Raw genomic sequence first — 23,738 nt, forward strand, 5'->3', positions numbered from 1 at the left:
GGTTTTACACAGGCTTAAAACTGAAGAACAGTATCCTTATTTGAATTGAGACCTCTAAGTTAGTTGGGGGAATACTGCATGAGGACCTTGTTTTTGACTTTCAATGGAAACGTTAAGGCATTTTGAAAGTTAACGGGTGAGAAGTCGGTCTGATTTTTGTGTTGCATATTTTTGTCAGGACTGAGATTCACAATGTAGGGATGGCAAGCCATTCACGGTTTGCCCAACTCAAACTCTATCATCAAATCATCACAGCTACATGAATTTACTTGAAAGGACATGCTGTAATGTGTCTGGCCACTGTTGTTACTGCACAGGGTTATGATTGATACTTGACATTTAATAACTGACAGCTTTTATCAAATTTCAAAGTAATTTGCACAAAAGTTTTTATCAAAATCAGACAACTTAATGACACATCAGTCACTGGAGCCAAACATCTTTCAGATTAAAAAAATCCTTTTTATTGCAGTTTCAAAACTATTGTACAAGTAAATGTATACGGAAGACAAACAGGTTTAAAACTAGCTGTGTGTCACATTTGTTAAACTGATTTAAAAAATAGGAAATAGATTTATCCAAGAAACCTAAAATTTTTTATTCACAGAAGCAATTGCTAACAGTCAAAACATGAATATATTTCTAAAGGTACATATATGTACACTGTAAGCATGATTAGGCTTTGAAATTAAATGTATGGCATGACACAGAAAGTATTTAAAAAAAAGCAGAAACAAAAATAACCCCCCACCCAAATCAAAACCCAAAGGTCCCTTATGCTTTACAGCCCAATCCTGTAAGCAATGATAGTGCCTCGGATATCAGCGGGGGCAAGAAAGATATACGAAATATGATGCCATATCAAATCCTCCCCTTGGTCGCGCTGCCACTTAACGTATGTGGGCTACAATGGCGCTACCACCAATCCTTTGTATATTTCCCTGTGACTGTCCGTAGCAAAATGATTGATGCACGTTTGCTGCGTTAAGACTTGGACGAGCCAAACTAAGCAATTACGATGCAAATGTTCCGATGATCACTCAATTTTTGGGGGGGCTGTCTCTTTTTTTTCTCCATCCTCCTTCCTTCACCCCCCCGACCTGAAAGAGCCAGGTTGAATAGACAAACAGTATTTTCTGTCATTCATATCCCCCGCATTACACCAACATTGTTTTTACAACACTCCAATGTGCATTTTCCACAGTCCCTGTAATCGCACCACAGCTACACGGTGGATCAGCACTTCCCCTGCGTTGTTTTCTCACGGATATGATACGCATATCAGATTTTACATCACCAGGGCTTGTTGATCACAAATCGTGAAAGTTACGACAACAAAGGGTTTCCAACAGAATTTCCCAGCGGACCTCAGGTGAAGGGAGGGCTTCTGTGACAGTAGCACGAGTAGCGAAGCATTTATGTCAAAATCACGGATTAGCGCAGTTAATTAGGAAAAAGATTGGGCATCAATTTTTAGCAAGTTCAACAAACGCAAGTGACTATAATGGCCTCATCCATGACTAAAAGGGATGCCACAACACACAGGTATTTCCACTGTCGCGAACAGATTGTAATGGACTTCTGTTGAACAACTTGTCAAGGAATGCTACAGTGCTGTGAACTCATTTGAACTACGCAGCTACTTTAGGGTTTAAAAGTAACAAGAAGGAACAGATACCAAAATACCAAAAGTTTATAGACATAGTATGGAAATTACCAACATTTATTGTATTTGGGATATAAAAAATTAAGTAATGTAAAAAGTTGACATGAAGATAAAACTTTCTAGCTTTTCAAATTTAACCGTTTGTAAACAAAGGAAGTAAATTAATTAAGATCTTGATTTTTGATAGTGGTATCTATAACAATGAAGGCACTCAATGACTTTCATTTATCAAAATTTGATTAATCATAGAATTGCCTAACCTTAAGCTATATGACTCAACATATCTAATAATGAAAACATAATACCTGCCAAAGAAAACTTTATTAACAAAAACCTCACTGTGATTGATAATCACCTTAATTAACCATATGAAATTGGTCCCCATCAAAAGGAATGATTAATGCAGCAAATAGCCAGAGATTAGAAAAAAATTCAAACAATCAAATCCAGAAATTGATTAAATTGCCATTGTGAGTGATCGTCGGGACGACAAACGGCCAAAATCTTTTAATTAAGAGGCGTCAAATCGGTCAGCTATCACTCAGCCAAATGCTGGATGGAATCAAACGATCAGCCAGGGTCTGGCGATCAGTACACCAATCTGACAGACATGAATAAGCCGACAGTCTGGTCTTATCAATCATAGAAACATAATTCACAGGTCATCACATGGTGTTCATTTGAATAATGGCTGTTCTGAAAACAACCCTCTGATTTGGCAAAAAAAAAAAAACCACGATGACAAATAGACTCCACTACCTATACAAGTTGGTGTTCATTCAAAACAAAGTAAAATCTTGACAATCAATGTTATAACAACTGTAGTTCCCCCTGATTTGAATTGTGTCTGGAACAACAGATGGATATGTACTTGAACAATAAAACCGGTGGTACATACACTTTACTTGTAACAAGGCTAGAATAGCGTTGCTTTGATAGGGGATGAGAACAGTGTGTACAAACTGACGTTCAACTGAGGAACCTATCGCATTCCTATCCCATTCAAGGATCCACAGTAAATGGTCATAACACCTCAGTCAACAAATCAGCAGCTTGGCTCTCATAACTTTGAGCCAATCAGATTGCGGGTACTACGTTCTCAACAGTAAGTCAATTTATGATGGCCAATCATATGTTAGTACCATGAACCCTGTGGTTAGATGTGTGATGTGCATCTTGCGAGCGCAGCAGTAGGACATCAATGTTTGTACCATAATAAAATAACTTATTAAAATGCTTTCAATGGAAGTATGTACCTTCAATTTAAGTTGCCCTAAAAGTGAAAGGTTCAGACTGTGGATAAGGAGATCCCTTAAATAAAGAAGTACCATTTAATACATGTTTTCAACTTTTATATATCACCAAAAAACTTGTTCCCTCAGACCAAGATAAAGCCTCATCAGTATTGTAAAGTTGTACTGCAAATCAAATAAATAGAAACTGGATAATACATATTCATAAATTAACTTGTATAAATAAGCACCACTCCTCCGTTCATGTTTGAACAAAAATTAGCGAAAAAAAAAGAGTTAGGAGGAGGAAAAAATGTAGGCACCAGACTAGTTCAACCATACTCAGGCTTATCTCAGCATGGGTGCTATATTTTCACTTTGGATGACGTTTTAAGATGTTTAAACAATGACATGACAAGGTTTGATCAGTGTAATAATCATATGCACAAATTTATAAGTAAAAGAAAAAAAAACCTCAATGCTACAAGTGACCCTCAAAATAAATAACGTTCCTATGTTTTAGAAGATGTCTTTGCACCAAAGTCAAAGAAAAATATACAAGACATGACTGATGTAAAGGTAACACAATAATTGAATTGTATGTCTGCTTGCCTTTTTTGTCCTCAGGGCGAGCAGATGTGGAGAAGAGGTTGAACGAGCCTTCCAAGCCTGTCCATGGTTTAGGCTTTCCTAAAGATGAGAAATCTGTGATAAACAAATCAAAACGGGTTAAATAGTTGGACATATAAAAATAACAAGCCTGACTTTGGATGTTGTTACCCCACAGGTACCCCACTAGTCCTCCTTGGAGAATCCTTGATACCATTTATTAAATTCTTCTTTATTTCATCATCTACAATGAAATCCAAAGTTCTCAGGCTGAATATCTGTCTAAGAGGGAATATGTGAGAAATCCGAGTGTAAAATGACAAAGGTGCACGTCTACAATCCTGGACAAAATTGTTGGGACACTGGCAATAGCTGTATGCTCTCCGGCCCCTTCCAATGTTGTCATGTCCTGCTGGAACGCAGACCACGCGCATAGACCCAACATTGAAAGGGGGTCTGGGGGTTGGGGCCAACCCAGATTTGTCCAGGATTGAGTATCAAGGTTGATCTTTGACTTAAATTTATGGGATACCATTTTTCACATGGGGGGACTTAAGGAAACATCAGGAAAATTACATTTTGCTCCCCTTAATTCTCCTAACAAATTGGAAAATGAAAGAATTGGAAAATGAAGGAATTGGAGTGAAAGGGAATAGTTGGTAATTTCAAAGACATTTTTTCACATTGTTGATGTTTTCGCGAAGTGATAAAAACCTCAAAATCTCGCCAAACGGACAATCTGAGAAACAGGCATTTGAAAATACCAGCCTTTTCAATACACATTTTTATGTTACGGATTGAGGAATTAATTTACAAAGTCATGAAATGCAAGACTTGGAAAATGCTAATCCATACTTATTTGCAGGTATATTGTCTTCATTAAAGAATAATTCATTAATAAAAACTACTAAACGTTTTCACTTCGTGAAAACAGAACACCTGCAGGTCTTTATTTTTTCCTATTGCATTACACAAAATTTTGTCACTTAAAATTGTTACATTTACATTCCAACACCCACACAGGTGTTCATGTACAGACTCATGCAGGGATTGTGTATATTGTCTCTATTTTTACCCTACAAACAATCTGACGTTGTCACTTTGTGAAAACAGAGAAACACAGAGACTAAGCTTTTTGTTGGTTGTTTGTTTACAGTTACGAGGAAAGTAAACAACATTTTGCTTTGAAACTTTGCTAATTTGTTCTTTGGATAAAAGGAAGTAAAATGGTAGGGAAAAATCTAGATCGAAAAATTTGTGATTTTCTGGGTTTTTGTTGAAAACACCGACAACACATGCCCCTTTTTGAATAATTTAATTGATTGATTTTTACTTTTCCTTTCAATATTTTTAGTTGTAAACAGAAACCAGTTTGAACATTTTAGTGTGGTTTTTCCTTCTTCCGTTGTTTTGCTTCCATTTTAATAATTGACAGGTATTCCACTGCTGGATGTGGTCAATAAATAATACAAATAAAAATACATTGGTTTGTCATTAGAATCAATTCTGAGGAAACAATAAAGTGTCTCTTTTCCTTTAAGATTTTTGGGGTGTTAGGGAGTTGGGAAAATATGGCTTGGGGAGGAGCTAGAGGGAGATTTGAGGGATCAGACTCATACAGCAATAAAACCAGCAGAAACAGTGCCTGCCATGATGTAGGAATTGTCACTACACTGATGTGCTTACGAGTTTCTCGGAACATGCCAGAGGCACAAGGAAAAATGAGATTTTTGAAGTCTGAAGACTTCATGCACGCTCCTTGTTAAACATTGTGCTTAAGCCAGATAATAAATAATGCATTGTTATGATCGCCGTGATGAGAAGATAAGATCATGCTGCTTCTTTGCCCCAAGTCTCACAATTTTCTTCCTTTTTTTTTCTTCCCCTCCTTGGCAATAATCAAGGACACACCGCATAATCCCATTTCTGCAAAGCGTGACAAGTGTAGGGCCGTGGTGATGAGAGAGAAGTTACTGTCTGGAGATTACCAGCCTCCGAGGAGCAATGAGGGTGGGGGCAGGGTTCACAGAGGCTGTGGCGCTGAGGTTGCAACACAAGGGGTAGTGACAAGGGAGTCCCACAGAGGTTGCAAGATGCCCCAAACATGGGTGGGATGGGGGGAGGAAGGAGACTTTTTTTTCCATTTCATGTCCAAGGCTCGGGCAAGATTTCTTGGAGCAACTTTACGGATAATACTACCTCGCGGGTTCCCACAGAAATCTGAAAAACCAAATTCCATGACTTTTTTATGACTTTCCAAATTGAAACCATGACAATTTTGAACAAAAAGTCATTGGTATTATGAACTGGAAGACTGCCATAGCCACTACAGACTAAAAAGGATAAAGCGTTTAAATCACACTCAAAACATTCCTAAAAATAAACCCTTGCATGATCTTGATTTCCATGACTTTTCCTCAGACAACAGGATTCCCAGACACCCTAATTTTCCCCAATTTTCGGTGACTTTGCATGACTTCCAAGGATTTTCTATGATCATGGGAACCCTGTACTTAACAAATTTATGAGCTGAGCCGAGATCTGCTGGGAACCCATCACAAGCGCAGTATCCATTCCATGCATTTTGATTGGTTTCCTGTTATTGCTGAACAAATATTTCCAAGGCTAAACAAATTTCTGCACTTGGCCAATGAGATTAGCCAAAATGCCACCAAGGTTGAACAACGTTTTCAGTGGGCCTCAGGAAAATTAGTTTTAAATAAATTTCTTTTCTTACTCTTCATTTGCAACAAAAAGAGCACTCTTATCCCCCTATTTTGTTATCCAACGAAGTTTGACATCCTACTGGAAACAGACATTCGGTGGAAGAAAATGATGTCCCTTACTATTGATTTCAACACTGCAAGATGAGTTTAATGGGTCTGTTGTTCAACCGTAGCTCCAAAATGATAACTTGTTACTGTTTTTGTGGGGGGGGGGCAGGTGGGTGCTTTCTACTTTCAGTGACCTTTCACCCCTATGACCCTGGTACAAATCCCATCCCCCACTGGTACCCAACCGGTGTGCTTTTAGGCCCCTCAACTTTATTCTACAAGTTGCCCTTAGAATGTCTAAGATTTGCCCCTCCTATTTCTAAATCTGGGGAAACTTTTTCTACAATATTGCCTACACAGGCTTTTGAATGTTTTTAGGCCACAGAGCAATAAGGCAGCTTTCTGAGATATCCTTGCTTTCACTCTACTAAGTACATAAAAAAACCTTAAAACCTTCTGAAAAGCAAACATGGCCAGTCCCTGCAGGTGTCGTCTCTCCCCAAGAGACCTCCCAGCCAAACTTTCTTTTACCTCAAGAACTAGAAGCAATGACACAACAAAACCTGCATGAAATAATTACTACAAGCTGAATTCATCCTCACTGCATATATTTGACAAGGTGGGGGGGTTGACAAAAGCATACATAAAGGTATTAAAACAGCCCTGGCTAGCCTTGCCTGTGGGCTCCATACCGACACCTTTCCCTCTCTTGATCTCTCCTCTCTTGTCCTTGATGTCATCCAAAATCCGAACAGACTCCGTCAGGCAAGGGGACAGCGTGCAGCCCAGCATGAAATCAGTTTTTCTGGCTCACAAAGGGTGCCAGGAAAATCCCATTAGGCTATGACAAGTAAAGTTTGTTTGTTCCTGATCACAACATCCTATTTTTAATCTCTTTCAGATTTCTTTCGAGGAGTGGGCTTCTTTCATTTTGGGGAGAAATTCACAGTGCCTTCATTTCTGGGTGATGATGGTGAAGGAGCTAATCACTTGCTGCTCTTGAGGTGAGCCTCTTCTGGTAGAGTTTTGCATGGGTCAGGAAACTTTGATGCATTCTCATATTAATAAGACCTGTGTTTCTCACTAAATACGAGCTCAAGGTTCATAAAGTGTGCAGAGGGTTCATTACTGTATTTTACACCTGCGATTTGTAATCTCTGACATATGGATCTCCAAGCATGTACAATAGTGGGCACTTTTTATTTTCCTTTCTTTCAACCAGGTAATGATCTCCTTTGACAATGACACACAGCATATGGGTGCAAGCTTTTTCTTGGACGTATTTACACACTGTGCAAAGTATTTACTAGCTACTTTGGCACCAACAGCCTTCAATTGTCACCTGTGCCTCTCTGTTTGTCAAATTTGTGCACGAATGAATGCTGCGCACAGTTCAGACCACTTTTTCAGTTCACTTTCAGCCATGTAAACATAAAATACTCATTCCCCAGTTCTGGGAACTTCACACTTGAATGATAGATATTAAAGGGAAAAAAATATTACAAGGACACAAAAAAATTCCCCACAATCCAGTCTAAAATTTTCCGCTATAAGAAATTGTCCCCCCAAAACGGTGCTGGCAGGATCACACAAATGTACCCTCGTGTAACAGCATATACACTGTAGCTCCTCCGCATACACTTGAGACTCACACATTAATTCACCAGATAAAAGACATCAGGAGACCAAATTAAATAGTGTTAAACCTGAGAGAAAGACTATCATTTTGACCACATGGTTTTGGTAATGCATTTGACCTTTAATGGGCAGCTGATGAAAAACTGGACTAGCAAGCAAGTGCCATGCCATCATCAGCATTTCAAATCCACAGTCCTGTGAAGTAACGCGCTTCCAGCTCAACAATGTCAAAATGTGAGCATTACCATCGGTGACAGGTGCATTGAACTGTGCACCTTGTTTCCTGCTGGACCCCAGGTGTCCATCCACGCAGTGTCTGAAAATTAATTCCAAAGTGGACAGCAAGAATCAAACGAGTCACTTCGGTAATCCCCTTTTGGTAGGATGAAAAGGAAACAGAGCAGCGATTGGGTAGATTGTGAGGAAGTAAAAGAAGTTCTGTGATTGAGAACAACACATGCTTCCGTTGCCATGGTCCAGTTTGCCCTTCAAGTTCCAACATGAGATTAATTGAAACGTACACTGTGTGGAAAATGGAAGGACAACGATATCGGAAAGACCATTACAAGACCACCCCAAAACAAGAACAACAACACAAACCAAGGATTTTTTTTCCAGCCGAGAGAGGGAAAAGAGGAAATAAAAGGGATACAGAGAGATGAAAAGGAAGATTAAGAAAATCATTACTTTGATGTACTCACTGATGCGAATGGTTGCAGGAGGACTGAGAAAGAGAGGCCTTTGGAACTAAAAGAATGTCGGGCAGTGTGACGCAGAAAATGCAGCAGGCAAACAACTTTTGTTATTGACAACTCTTTTTTTACAATATTATTAGCATCTGTAGTGCTGCTTGTCACATTCTTATCTCTGATCCACAGACATCTCACACTAACACAAAATAGTTTGGCTGGAATGCTGTAAATGCATTCAACTACAATGAATGTGTAAATCTCTCAGAGCGCCCGTAATTTCATCTATGAATCTGAGCAGTTGTGCAAGGTATCAGGCTGGTACAACTGGGCTTATGACACTGAGGCATGCTGATTGACTGACAAGGTCCTGATTGGGACCATTCATCTGTAATGCCAATGAACATGGAAGGTCTATTTTATGGATACTAGTTCCCCTGAATATTTGTTGCAAGAACTACTATACGAAATAGCTTGGTACCAGCAAAATTGTAAGTCAACTTTAACTTTCACCCCAAAATACACTTAAACACCTGTAAAGCTTACATGGAGGAATTTATTGAAATCTAAAGTGTTACATTCACCGAGAACATGTACAAGAGTGATTAATTTGTACTAACAAGATAAAACTCAGCATTTACATCAACTAAGTGACTAGTGGGGCTCAACAAAAAGAATACACTAGCCTTAAGTTAAAAATAAAAAAAAAAGAAAAAAACCAAAACCTACAATCAACGTTAGTCAAAATTTGCCTCAACAATCAAAACAGGAAAAGGGAGTCAGCACAGGGTATAATAAAATTTGAAAAGTCCTCCTCTGGCCCAAAGTGCACAGGAAGACGGAAGGAAGAGGGGGGAAGGAAAAAAAATAAGGAAACAAAAAAGAAAGAAAGAGAAACAACACACCGCAGAATTCCAATCCATTTCTCTGTCATTTCATATTCAACAATCACTCAGTAACTTCTAATTTCCTAATCTGTGTATGCCTGCCGTGTGGCTGCAGCCATTCTCTCATTTTTCTCCCCCCCCCACATCTCTCACGATTTTCTTGAGTAACGACTTGGAAGAGAGAGAGAGAGAGAGAGAGGGAGAGAGAAAGGGATAGACGGTCCATGTGTAAGAAGAAAGCAAAGAGAACAGGAGGGAGAAAAAAAAATGATCTTTCAAATAACAGGCCCATCAATCCTGGCCATAAAAGTGCAGATATAGCGAGCGGTGCTTGATGACACCTATAATTATGCGGCTATACGGCTGTATTGTTTACCTTATCGCTGTTATAAACTATAGCTGGGGGGAAATTAATTTTACCCGCCTCACGTTTCAATATCATAAATTGTCTCTGGCTTTTCCTTGCATGTCATGGCTACCGCCCAGCTTTCGTAAGTGCACAGGTGTCATGTATCACTTAAAGATTAAAAAAAAAAAAAAACGAAGCTGGACGGCTGTATAATCTGACCTCAGATATCGGAAGTTTATTGCAAAGACATAACACCCATAAATCTTGATTGGTTTATTCATTCTGCATTCACAGGATCTATCCCCCCTTCACTCATGAATTACAAACAACTTCAACCTTGTGAAATACAGTATGGACACAGAAACATGCAAGCTCATATCCTTGGTGACCAGCATGTTATGGCACATGTGCATGCGCAAAGAATGATCAATCAGAAGAGCAGAACCTCACTACAAACCAGATCGCAATCACCGATGACTACATGAATATGATAGCATTTGTGTAAATTGTAAACCTATCTTAAAATTATAAGCTGGAAGCAGGATGACTGAAGTTACAACAAACTCACCTTTTAACCAACTACCTGAACTGCAGTCCCGTGAATAAAGAGCAATTCTTGACTCTTCCATCCCCTCCCCCACAAAAAACCCTAACAACCAGAAAGAACTGTAGATACGGAAAGAAGTGGATTTTGAAATATGCAAAGTGAAGACTACAGCTGTGACAAACTCCAAGATATATGCAAATGAGCCCGGCAGCACACTCCAAAACAGAATAAACAGCCTTATCAACAGCAGTATAGAAACCCTCAGTGTCATCTGCAACTGCAACAGCAACATTACCAGGGAACAGTGACTGTGAAATAGCAGAGGCATCATTGGAAACGACAGCAGGATCTGAAACAGCAGTTTCAGCAGCACCATCTGTGTCTACACGAGCAAACTGCAGCACAACCACAGATGCAGCTCGCAGTAAAGCGACAAAGATGGTGCAGCAACAACACGAGCAAACAGGACCCTCATGATAAGCAACAGCAACTACTATAAAAGCAACAGTGACATTGGTACATTGAACAGTAACACAGCAACGGGTGCAATGCTGGCAACCAGTTCAGCAGTGGCATTGGCACCGACAGCAACTAAGCAATATCACTAAAGCAGCAGTTGCATTCCAATCAGCTGCCACTGCTGCTTTTGTGTGCAGATATCATCGGAAAACGATACAAACTTCCTCACTGAATGAGTTACCCTCAGTGCTCAGTGTTAACGATATGATTAATTTTTTACAAAGTAAATGTGGTGATAATGGCTTGACACCCCCCCTCAAATCTCTCCACTTGCAAAAATAACGACTTTGACATTTTACAGAGCAACATTTTACATGCACACGCATGTACACTGCTCATCTTTCAAATAAGGACAATGTGTCTGTAATATACAGTAGGTCATGAATTGCTTCAGTACATTTATGGCACAGACAGTTACTGCAGAATAACTACATGCCTTGCTATCAACCCTAATAATTATGTCCAACTCAAGGAGACCGGCGAACCTGTATTAAGACATCCTGTAATTACTCCACGCCAGCAGATAAAAAAAAAAAAAAAAGCTGACACCACAGGACTGGTTATGGGTGGAACCATGGACACAGACTCATTAAACTGTGTTAGTTACAACTACCTGAATCATGCTATTGGGTTGATATGAAGGCAGAGCCCAATTTTAATTGAGTGTTTAAATCTATGGTTTAAACTGAGTGACTCAGTTTCATTGTTGTTGAGGCCAAGATAGCTACCTGGTTTCTCTGGGCTGGAGCAGGAGATGGGATGTACATGTACATATACATGTATATGTACACTTGAGAAACACAGCTGTACAAGTTCACCCCCAAACTGAATAACCACATAAGTCTATGATATAGCTTTGGGTACAGACTACCCTCCAGACTGCTCTGGTACCACGCTCATGGGTGCACTGAACTAATTCAAGCTCCATTGAAAATAGTGTAAAATCAACCAAGTTTGGAGCCCCATGGCAGGCAACTGAAGTCCCTGAGGCCTCTCAAACAAAAATCAATGTGTTGTTTGGTCCTTCAGATTTCATTTGATTTTCAATTTTTAGTAGGTTAACAAATGAATTTTTTAATTATCCGCCCAACACAAACTCACCCCCCAAAAAGTGAATGTTGCCAAGCCCTCCCAGCGGCCATTTTTCAAATGACATCCCTCACCTTCCTGGGGCTCTTCTGACTAATTTTCAATCCCATTTTTGTCTGCTTTGCCCCCAAATGGGTGCCCCTGAATCTACAGAGATGATCCTGGGCCATACTGACACAATTCCACCATTTCCTGGCCCAAACAGACCCCTCTTTTCGAAACAATCTCTGGGGGTACTTTTTGTGCACCTCTGCCTGGCGGAGAATTTTCCTTGAATTGGGACACTGCACCCTCATTGGCAGATTCAAAATGTACGCACACATTCAACAAGGAGTTAACAACTTGCCAAGATACAGACGCACATGTCCACAGTCAAACCTCATGCATGCAAAACATGCCAAGAGTGCATTGGGCAATGGAGTCTCCTCAGAGTAGCAATGATTACATAGTCTTCATTAAAAGACCAGTTATTTTTTTTTAAATCATGATTGTGTTTAAAAAGGTAGCTTTTCAAAACCTAAGTAAGAGCTGTCAGAAACCTATTTTTCCCCCTTTTTTTCTAGAACTGGTGAGAAGTGGCTTGCCAAAATCATTTTGAAGTCACAATTACCAGATATCTGTAAACACTACATGTATACCGGTACTTTGACAAACTGTTTCAGATCCCTCCCAGAATTGACTGCAGGATGTTGTTGGTAAACTTCTTCGCTGCAGCTCAAACTTTCATTTTTGCAACAATGGAGGCAGCGGGTGTTTTGAAGACATGCACTTTGGGTGAACACAAAAATATTGAACAAAATATGGAGTGGAAAAGCACCCTGAATTATGACAGAAAAGAATTGGTTTTTCCCTGGGAACAATCACATCTAGGCTAGGTCAACTAACTGAGTAATATTTGGACTGACAGTTGTCAGCTGTAATCTCCTTGCTATTAACTCAACAAATATCAATCAATTCCAAATCTGTCCACACTCTTGTTTGCCTGCCCTTATTATTTTTTAAAAGAAAGTTACAAAAGAGAAAAAAAGGAAAAAGAAAGTTTTCTTTTCATTTCTCCACTACTTCGTGTTTGCCAGGGCAGACATGCGGCCAGAAAACGAGAGCCCAAAATCTGAAAGAAGTGGTTGTCAAGGGCGATGAGGATCTGGCAAGTGACTACTTCTTCAGACTGCAGTCAGTTTGTGAGGAAATATCCCCAGGAGATAATTATTCTGCTATGAATACTTCCACCATTCTGGCATGCTGCACTAATATTAAATCCCGTTACCCAAGCTTTATGACCCGCAGAGACGTCATGAAAATAGAATTGGGTATTTTTTTTTCTTTCTGGATTTCTTTATTATTAATGGCCCAACATTTGGCAGGCCTGAAGTTAATACTGCTTGATGAGTGGATAAAACAATTAGGACCGACAGCCTCACTTTGGAGACCCTATCAAAGTTGAGGTGAATGACCAGGAGGACAAAACTGCCATTTTTCACGTCTCCCCCTCCCCCCCCAAAAAAACAGGCAGCTGCCATTTTTAGGTAAAACATGTTGACAGAATAGCAGAACAAGTATGACGTAAAATTACACAGAAGTTTCGGCACTGAAATAATATAAAAGCCACTTTACATTGGACAGTTGAGGGTCAGCACCCCTTAATGGAATTCCTGATCGAAGAAAGAAAGAAGAAAAATAATTTTCCAGCGGTACAGTTTCCCCTGTGGATTGCAAACCAAGTCAGGTTATTATTCAAGTTATTGCCCATAAAGAAAATATTGTGGAGGTATGCCTACTATGTCAAAAGGGCCATTTGGAATCTATCACTGCTGCCACACCTCAAGTGATCCGGACATGAAATAAGGCATAAAAAGGATGAAATATGCATGAACTGGGAAGTCGTAAACCATCAGCTGGTTTCAGCTATCCCCCAACTCCTTTGTGGAGTTTGAATCTATTATCTCGTGGGCGTCTTGTGTGTGGAGATCTCCCAAAGACAAGGTAGCCAGGATGATAGATTTAGATGTCAAACAACTTATAGTGTAATTGATTCCCCTGGGTGCCCAAAAGGTAACACAGGTCTTTGTCCACAAAGGAGAAAGGTCAAAGGTGAAGGTGGACTGGTCAGATCTGGCACTACCACTGGCATTTAAGGCCATTTCGTGGGTCATAATCTGAGGATGTATCGCCCATAAATAACGTTATTAACAGGGGCAGGACAATTTACAAAATTGTACAAAAACAAACGGAGCTTGTTTTTTCCCTCCTTGCCAACCAGGGACTTAATCCTGGTGCCCTTTGGCAAAAGGCTACAGTGCATTCAAAGTCATCACAGATACATAGTTTACAGATATATTCCCGGCCCTAACGGAACGTGATCACAACATAAATATACTTGAAGGGAGGAAGCTTGTCAAATGGAAAAAACAAGAAATTAGCCATAAATCACGGGCGCAGCAAAATGCATACTGGGCAAATAGCTCATCTATAACTGAGACAACACAGAGTGGGAAGGTTTATTGATACACGGAATGCAGGCAACACATGAAGTCTGATATCCTCTGCAATTCGGAGCAGCGAGGAGATAAAGAGCGGCATGCATTCTACAAAATCCTCGGTAAACTATCCCCCCCTTCTTTTTTTGTTAAATTGAATTCCAAATGACAAGAAGGTTTGACGTGACCCATCAATAATACTGAACTGACGTCACCTGCATTTGGAAATGCAGTCATGAAACTGTCAAACGGCACATGTAAATTGTCACATCGAAGCCGGTGAAAGAAAAAACACAATGACAATGACCTTCACACCCCATGGAAAGAAAAAAATTTGAACCCTCCTGTAACCTGCACGCTCCCATCAGCACCTCCTACTGTGACCTGAGTCTCTGGATGGACTGCCGTAACTGTCCCAGTTCAAGAATCAAGAAAAGTGCAAAGGAGCTGCCATCTAGCAAGTAAGGGTTGAAGTTTAATGGCCCCACTAAAACTGCATGTCGACAGCAATCCACATGATAACCATCAAGCTCTTCTGAAGACGAAAGCTGTGCAGTTGTCCTATTTTGGGTGGCCTGACATTGCCATGGTGCAAAACAGATGAGGGCGCTGCATAGCATACTCATGACAGATTTTTCAAACTCTTGGCGCCATCCCTTTCTTAGGCCCTCAGGCTTAATTTTTTATAAATTTACCCCCCGAAGTTACAGACAGCAAAGTTTAAGAAGTCAGCATTTAGTGTGACACCACAGTTCAGAATACTTTCAGAATACTTTCATCAGTTTGTATGTGAGTGTTGAGCTTGGGATGAAACTGAAATAGCAATGAAGCCCAGAGTTCGGGAAAGGCCCACGACAGGCATGCCAAGCACTGCCTTGCGGCTCTTGCCACTTGGCAACAAACCTTGTGCACAAATGGAAAAAAAAAGATTTCATCCAAATGAGCATTCCAAAACTGCAGTATAGTGTAATTCGACCACCAGAATTAGAAGCCATTACTGCGGTGGCACAATGCTCGTGTACAGGTGGTACATGTGCGTTACATGCCTCATCGACCAATAGGGTGTCACGATTCCCCAAATGCACGCGCGCGTCAAGCTGAAATATGTGTGTGTGAGTGCGGTGCCACCGCAGTTGTGGCGTCTAATCGTATTAGCCTATATAACAATTCGTTCTCGTACGTTGTCAACAAGAGGACAACACGACCGGTATTGGCACTGCTGCTGGAATTTGGCCTACTGGAAATTTGTGTCTTCTCATCATCACAGGATGCTGGTGTGCACTGAAACCCAAGATGCTTGAATAAAAAACGAAAAAAACAAAAAAAGGTCCTGAGTCCATTTATTTTGGTACTGTTCTCAAAAAACATAGTCCGATTTTTCTCCAAGCTTTTTTCCCCAAATTATCAAAGAAACAATTAAAATGTCAATTACAATGCTCACTGGTGCACTGGACTTTAAACTTTCAACCAAATCAACTAATATGAAACAAGTTTGCATCGGCCATTTATGTTACGCTGGCAGATCTGTTTGATAGTTGTCTCAGTCAATGTTAGTGATTCCTCTTAACCTGTCTCTGTCATATTTTCAGTAATTTGTGTGCATTTCTCCCATCAAATATTCCATGGTTTGGAATGAAAAAAATTGGAGGGTACTATTTCCACATTAGGGTCTTTTCAAAAATGGAATCCAGAAATCGTCCACAGCAAAACAAAAACCATTCTAAGACCACAAATCAATGCAACTGGAAAATTGCTTGCGTCACACCGAGCCAGCTAAATGTTGATCTATCGATTGATTTTCAAAACATCCATGAAAAGAGAGCCGCGTCTCCTAATACTCCAGTCCTGATTTTTTTCTTCTGTAAAAGCGCCACCGATAAGAGACGACAGTTGGAAATGAATGTGTTCGTGCAGGGACAAGATTTATTTGTGGTTTTTCATCTTTCTTGGAGGAATGGGACACTCCATGATTTGTTTATGAAGGGGGAAAAAGGAACGAAAAAAAAAGGGACAATTTTGCCGCTTCATACACAAAACTGTAACATCAATCAATGAGGTGTCTACACCCACACAAATCCATAGCCCTCTCAAATGAGAACTGACTCTCCCTCCATAAAGTTGAAAATGGTTCACAGCATGGGACTGGAGCAATGTAAATGATATTTATGACAACCTTATTCCTTGGCACTCTAATAAAAACCCAGTCACGACACCTCTGTTGATTGCCGTCATTACTTTTAACGGCTTCATATTAAATTTGAGACAGGTTTTTGACTGAAAACATGTGGTCCAGGTTGACAAGGATTATGTTTTCTATAATGGCATTCCGCCATAAAAAATTAAAAGAATGGAACCAAAACCCACACACCAAACTCTACAGCCTCCCTCCTAAACCTAGACAACCAAAAGATATAAACAGCTTTCAATTCACAACAAGTCAGACTTCAAACATATCTAAAAAAAGTACCTCCTTTTAGTTTCACAGCAAACAACACACCGTTCAGATAGAAACCCTATAACACATTAAACAGACAAAATGTGCATGTATCACTATATACATGTACATGTAAATGCAAAAAGATTTGTTTTTTTCACACACACACACAAAGACCATTTGATCCGTCAGGGTCTTTTTCATGCTTCTTTCCATACCCAGAGCGAAACAGCAGAACAATAATATATATCTTTCCCTCCTGTCTGAGCAATTGTAGGAAATAATACCGCTTGCCCCGATGGGACTGGCTCCCTGTCAATAAATGGCCCCGGCCTGGTCATGCCATGCATGTACGTGTGTGTAGTACAAGTGCACCTAACAACTAGAGGCCACATACCGGACTGCAGGCTTGAGCAGACTAGGGTCCCCTCCCCTGGGCTAAGGTGGCAGCCTACCCCCCCTACAAACCCGCACACACCATCATCATCACCTGGTGCCTTGCTGATTTTCACACCAAGGGGAAGGAAGACGGGGATAACCAAGTGGCTGCAAATAACATTAGCTCTGCACTGCTAGGAGGCAGGGTCCAGATCAAATGTTCACGGCTGGCTATGGATATAATATTGAATGGAATATCAAGATGCTATTGGGTTGCACAGAGGGTACCTGATGCGAGGGGTGGAAAGAGACCTGGAAAGGGGGGCTAGCTGGGGGGAAGAAGCACAACCTGCTTCGTTTTGTGGGTCTCTCTCTCTAGACCGTCTTTGGGTGGATGACAGGGAAACAGATCGACATCCCTGTACGGACTCGGGGCACGACTCTGTCATATTTCCAGGCTGGATACTGTTACCAGAATAAACAGTCTCGTGGGCATGTGGAGGGGATCCGTCACGATGGCGAGAATATACACGTACACCAAACATGTCGTGCAGTCTACAATGTGGAGCCAAAATAATAGGGCAGAATACCAGGCTGGCATAAGGCACTTGTTGAAAACAGAGATTCGACACATGTGAAATATACTGCCAGAACTTCTGACCAGTAAAAAGAATAACAAAAAGCATGTATTCAAATTCCTTAAAGTTGTTCGACAATTCATTATACTTCAAGTCTGGCACCTTTCACTTAGACGTAATGGTTTACTGATTTTTCTGTGTTTGCCGTCAGTATGTTGATATTTTGAAGAACAAATATATGTAGCAAAGGATATAGACAAGAAATGGAAAAATCCACAATAAAAAAGAATGCTCAAGCAGGGGATTTTACAAAGCAATAAAAATTGCATTTATCAAAATGAAAAGAAAAAAAAGGCAGAAATGGCCTTCATAAAGCTAAGTGTATTCAACAGCTTTTTTAAAAGCTGAGATGCAATGCAACACATGTATCCCGAATCCCAGTTGTTTTGTGACAAAATTGAATTTATTTCCCTTTTGCCTGGTGTATAAATATTTTCTTCACTGAAAATTCCCTCAGGGGCTGAGACCCAGGCAGGAAGAAAAAACATAAGAGGAAGGGCCGAGGACGCAGGATGAACGCAGGAAAGAGATAGAGAGGGAGGAAAAAAGTGGCTGAAAATTACCATCTGAAAAAGGAAAATAAACGCCTCGGCCACATAGGTGAAATTAAAAATCATGCAACCGTGGGCTGGGTATCGACAAATTTGATTAAGTCAATATTAAACTGTTTCCAGTGGTTCCCCCAGCCGGATTGACAAGCCAGCATTCCATAATTTTCTTACTTCTAACCCGTTTAATGCCTGCTAGGCATTTTATGATCACTGGAGCAAAACTATTGAATTATGAAATTATGCCTGAGGCTGACTGCGCATGGCTGGCTACGAACTAGGAGAAATCAAATAGAAGGATTTCTTTTTTTTTACAGAGTAGGCAGAAGCTTGGGATTTAATGTAATTTTCCCCTTTTTTTTTAACTCCCCTTGGGAGCCTCAAGTTAGTCATTTATCCATCCAACAGGCTCCAGAAACTGTTACTTTTTGGATGGGACGAAACTGCCTCTCTGGCAGAGAGGTCTACATTGATGAGTTGAATTCATTCTCTTTTTCTACGTTCATCTTAAAGCAAAATTTTTTGGTCACCAAATGAAAAGATTCAAAATCAGACCAAATAGGAGTACTTCATCAACTGTGACAAGTTCAGCATTTTTTCCTCTGCTTTTGCACTTCCCACCCTCCGTCCTCACAGAGTTGACAAATTTTCACGAAATACAAAACAGAAAAACAGATCCTCATGCCATATCATAATAAGGCACAGTAATACTTTATTACGTGTCACTTGTCTATCAGTTAACATCTTCATCCTTTCCTGAGCTGTATGACTCTGATTCAAGGGGCACCTACTGCCTCAACCAGGAGTATGTATGCTGTGCCAATAGCAACCTCCGGTCTTGAGCACAAATCCCATGGGAGAAATGTGGGAACAATTTTCCCACAGGGGTTCGACCAATGGCCCATGAGTGCTAAATGCTGTCATCCCACATCATTTTGGAGGGCAAAACGTTCTAATCAGGTTTTTTTTTAATTTAGTGTATCCTGTTGCTTGAGTAATATTACAATCTCTTTTTTAAAATTAAAACATAAATGAAACAAAACAAAATTAACAAACAAAAGAATTGAAATAGGCAGTAAAAAAGAAAATCACATTTTTGGGAAACACAATTCTGATAATTTTGTTTACATGATTTGTACTGGACCTCCCTGTAAAAAAATTCTCTCATTACAAAATTAATAGATTTCTTTCAGAATGTTTTGAAAAGGGAAAAGATTTGATGCTACCAGTACTGCTGTTCTCTGAGGCCCACTTTACATAAATAACCTTGACAAAAAAATAAGAAATGGTCTTGTCCCTTCCCTTTCACAGCTTATACAAAATGGGTAAATCACAAATATTGTTTAAATGTGACCAGTGCCAGAACCACTGCAGCATTTTCTTATATAGGTATGGGTTATTTGTCAATTTTCTGGGGGGGGGTGCTTGTTCATCAGAAAGACAAACATGGTATGTCCTGAAAAAAAAGTTGGGGAAAAAAAAAAAAGAAAGGGAAAAACCTGGAACAATTTCGATCAGAAATCAGCCCAGTGCTCATTATTTCCTGCGGACACATTTAGCATTTCCGGAGCTCTCCACACGTCCCAGCAGCCAATTGTCTCCAACAGCCATCTCCACTCATTGCCATTCCCCCGGCCAAAACTCAACCAACCATAATTCCAAATCTGCACTTTACAGTTCTCTCTTGCTAGCTCTCCTCTCTCTCTCCCCCCCTTCCGACCTCCCCCCCAACGAAACGAATTTTATTTCTTGCCTCGCAATCAAAATTTAATTACCCGCCAGCTATAACTCAATAATACCCCTTGACATCCACCCGCTTTTGATTGTTTCCAGAAAATATGAATACCAATGAAGGTCCCTTGATCATGTATTCATCGAATTTGTAGAAACGGCGGGCTAAAAGGAAATTGCCTCCGAGTTAATCAGGCAGTGAAAACAATGTCCTCTGCATCAATTACTAAATCATATTTTCTTCTTTGGGGATCCTCTGCCACGCAATGGAAGGGGATCCGAATTTAGGTAATTAATTCTCGCCAGGCCGGGGGAACTGAGGAGAGACCAGCAGCCGATTGTGGCACTGTGTGTGTTGGGGTGTGCATGTGTGTTCCAGTAACACATGGGGATGTCGGGTGGATTATCAAGTCAGCTCCCGGACCTTGAAACCATAAATTCTACATCTGAAGTAATTTGTGTTTTCTCTGTCTCTCATTTCTACCCAGCAAGGGCTGGAGCGTGGGGAGGCAATTGAACGATAGCCTTTTTGATGAAAATGCTGGCATGAGGGTTCAGTCATGGTGTAACAGCATTTGAAACTTCAAACTGACATTGACAGTGACCCCCCCAAAAAATTCTAACATTACAAACTCTCAGAACAGTTACCAATTTTAAATCATTGAAGAAAACATTCTACAAATACATGTACCTTTATCCAGATATCAATGCTATTTTTCTTTTCATTAACTTTAGCAATTTAAAAAAGGAAAAATAATTGAAATTTTGACTTCCTGTAATATGAAAAGAAATCAATTATTATGGAAGCAAACTGCTTCAAGCAAAAGCCAAGAATCTAACTTCGCTCTACGATGCTTTCTTACATTGCCTCATGTGGTTGTGGCTGTCACGTCAAGCTTCACACTGAGCACCTACATGTAAAGTGTATTTTACACATAAATGAGAATGTATTGTATACCTGAAACTTGTTAATTGTGGTTCCATTTGACACCCTATGCTAAGCAAACTGATATTAGATTCATGGTTCCGGATTTGAAGAGAGCCTCAACTTACGAATGTACATAAATACATATGAATGTTTGTAACTGAAGAACAGAAGCAAAACTTACAGTTCAAAGAATTCCTTTGGAAATGTAGGAGGGGGAATGGAAAGAAACGGCATTCCATTTGGCTTCCTTCATGGAATGGAACATTCAGTATGTCACTTCAATTAGTATCCTTACCAATGCACTCATGAACATTCATTATATATACTTGTGTAATGGAACCTACCAACAGCAATACCAACAAGTGTCTCTTGACTTCCCCCGCTACTGGGAACATTTCATTGCCAACAGGCCAAACAAAATATATCAGTATACCTTTACTGAATGTGCAAGACTCATAACCACATTAAGCGTTATCCAAATACCACTCCATCTTTATTATCTTGTAGGAAATAGAAAGTTAAGCTCTTCTCAGAAATGGCATCTGCAAAACCAATCTCCCTGTCATGCATGATCGCTCATAGAAGCTGTCAAATCCATCAGATTTTTGTAAATAACCATTTACCCAGCCTCTACCATAAAAACTTAAACCTGTGGTGTAAACACTTTAAAAAGCAGTATCAAGGAAAAATAAAATTTCAAGTCCTTAGTATGGATTAGGACTCTTAGCATGTAAAACAATTTTTATTTTGACGTCCATATTACAGAACCAAAACAGGTTTAAGTTTCAACTGGACTTTATTTAACTTGCGTATTGAAGCAACTTTCCTAAAGGGAATGACTGCACAATGGCAACTGACTCCAAGTCACAAAATAACTTCAACTGGGCAAAGAGTATCTCTGGCATTTAAAAACCCTGCATATGTGTCAATTCATATCTCCTGCCTGAATCATGCGCTCAGCCCCAGAAGTGCTTGGGGGACGCAGAGGCCCATGTGGTAATTCCCTGCCCTGATGCAATTAATTCTCAGTCACCATAGGCCTTCCCCAGAGAAATCAAAAATAATACCGTTCTGAAATTATCTGTACACACAAGAATGATTCCTTAATCGCTGGGGCAGAGAAGACAGCGAGAGAAAGAGAAAGGGAAGAAGTGGGAAAAGAACGTGGAGAGGCATAGCCTGGGATTCTTGGTGTGTAAATACCAAGTACCAGGTTGTTACATCTGTAAAAAAAAAAAAAATGAGGGGAAAAAAGAGAAGGGAGAGGTTACGGTCCTGCTCTTTTGACTCGGAGAACTTCTTTTAATGAACTGGCCAAGCTGTAACGGGGATGACAGTGATGAAGGGGTGGAATGGAATAACAGTCTCACAGCCTGAATGCATGATTTCAGCCTGTCAATTAATATGGCATTATAATTGATAAATGGCAGATTAACGGCTTGCCGGGCATGGCCCTGCATGCACAAATCCCCCTACGACCGATGGAGGGGATGGACAAAAAATAAGAAGGGAGAGAGAATGGGGGGGGGGAGAAGACAGGTAGAGGAGAAGGGCCAACAGAGTCATGCCTGTGTGCTCAATCTCAGCGCGGATCGAGGGGCAGGAGATCCTTGTCCGACTCATGCTCCCAAGCCCTGAAAAACTAATATTTGCAAATCAATATTTCATACTTTCCGACACTTGTGTGATTAGTGGTCTGGCACAGTTTCGTATTCTGACATCCTCAGAGTACGCCATTGAGTTGGACACGTACCGGTATATCTGCAAGAGGCAAGTCAGGTTGGTGGTGAAGATGAAGAAGAAGCAATGTAGTCTGGTGAAATAAATTCTCTGTCCCAAATACACAAAAAAGAGTCATCTGGTATTTCGGCAAGAATTTGGGTCTTCCGACTGGATTCATCTTTTCCTGTTGTCCTTTAAGTGGTTTTGTACTTGATCACATAAATGCACACTTTCACTGAAGTTGTACTCATTTTCTTTGTGCAGTTTGACACCAACATACAGAGCATGAGTTACTTTTATGAGTTGGGCACTGGTGCCAGAAGCGGGTCAGGCGGGCCAGTGACCCCTACTTTTTTGAGGGGGGATGGGGTGGGGGGTAGGCAATGACCCCCCAATTTCGGCAGGTCTTATAATGGGGTGGGGCTTTATGGATTATTCTATTAATGGCTGATGCCTGATGCTCTCACAAAGTCCGACGCCCCTCGACTTTGAAAATTGTTAAGTTACCATTGGAGATGGGACTGAAACTGTGCAGAGTTATCCCACATGTAACGCTGTCGCAGTGGCCTTAAAGGGGATGGGAAGACTTCTAGTAAAACATGCCATCAACATGCATCAACAAAATGAACATACATATAACAAAAAAAAACACATCTGCATAATTTCAAAATGTGCAGAAATACATTAAAAATTATAGTTTTCATGAACCTATATCACTCCCTTCTCGGAGCAAAAGCTAAACAACAGCCGTCGGGTACTGAAAGCTGTCTGAAGAAATTCCCAAGAATCGTGATGTCATAGGATGGAGTCCTTTATCCAGCAACAGTTTACTGTTATGCAACGACGAGTCAACATGTACGTAACACACTAGCGTTCGCATGTG

At 40.3% G+C, this 23,738-nt stretch overlaps 1 protein-coding gene across 1 annotated transcript in view; it reads right to left on the bottom strand.

Annotated features, from left to right (window-relative positions):
- Positions 1-443: 443 nt before the first annotated feature.
- zfp64 (ZFP64 zinc finger protein) overlaps positions 444-23,738 on the bottom strand; it is a 65,516-nt gene continuing 42,221 nt past the window's right edge. Inside the window, exon 4 of the mRNA XM_022228310.2 lies at positions 444-3,603. The gene's annotated coding sequence lies outside the window, so the exon portion shown is untranslated. The remainder of the gene's footprint in view (positions 3,604-23,738) is intronic.

The sequence above is a fragment of the Acanthaster planci genome, linkage group LG06, assembly GCF_054643075.1.
Source record: "Acanthaster planci isolate LZ-2023a linkage group LG06, COTS_SCS, whole genome shotgun sequence".
Lineage (NCBI taxonomy): Eukaryota > Metazoa > Echinodermata > Asteroidea > Valvatida > Acanthasteridae > Acanthaster > Acanthaster planci.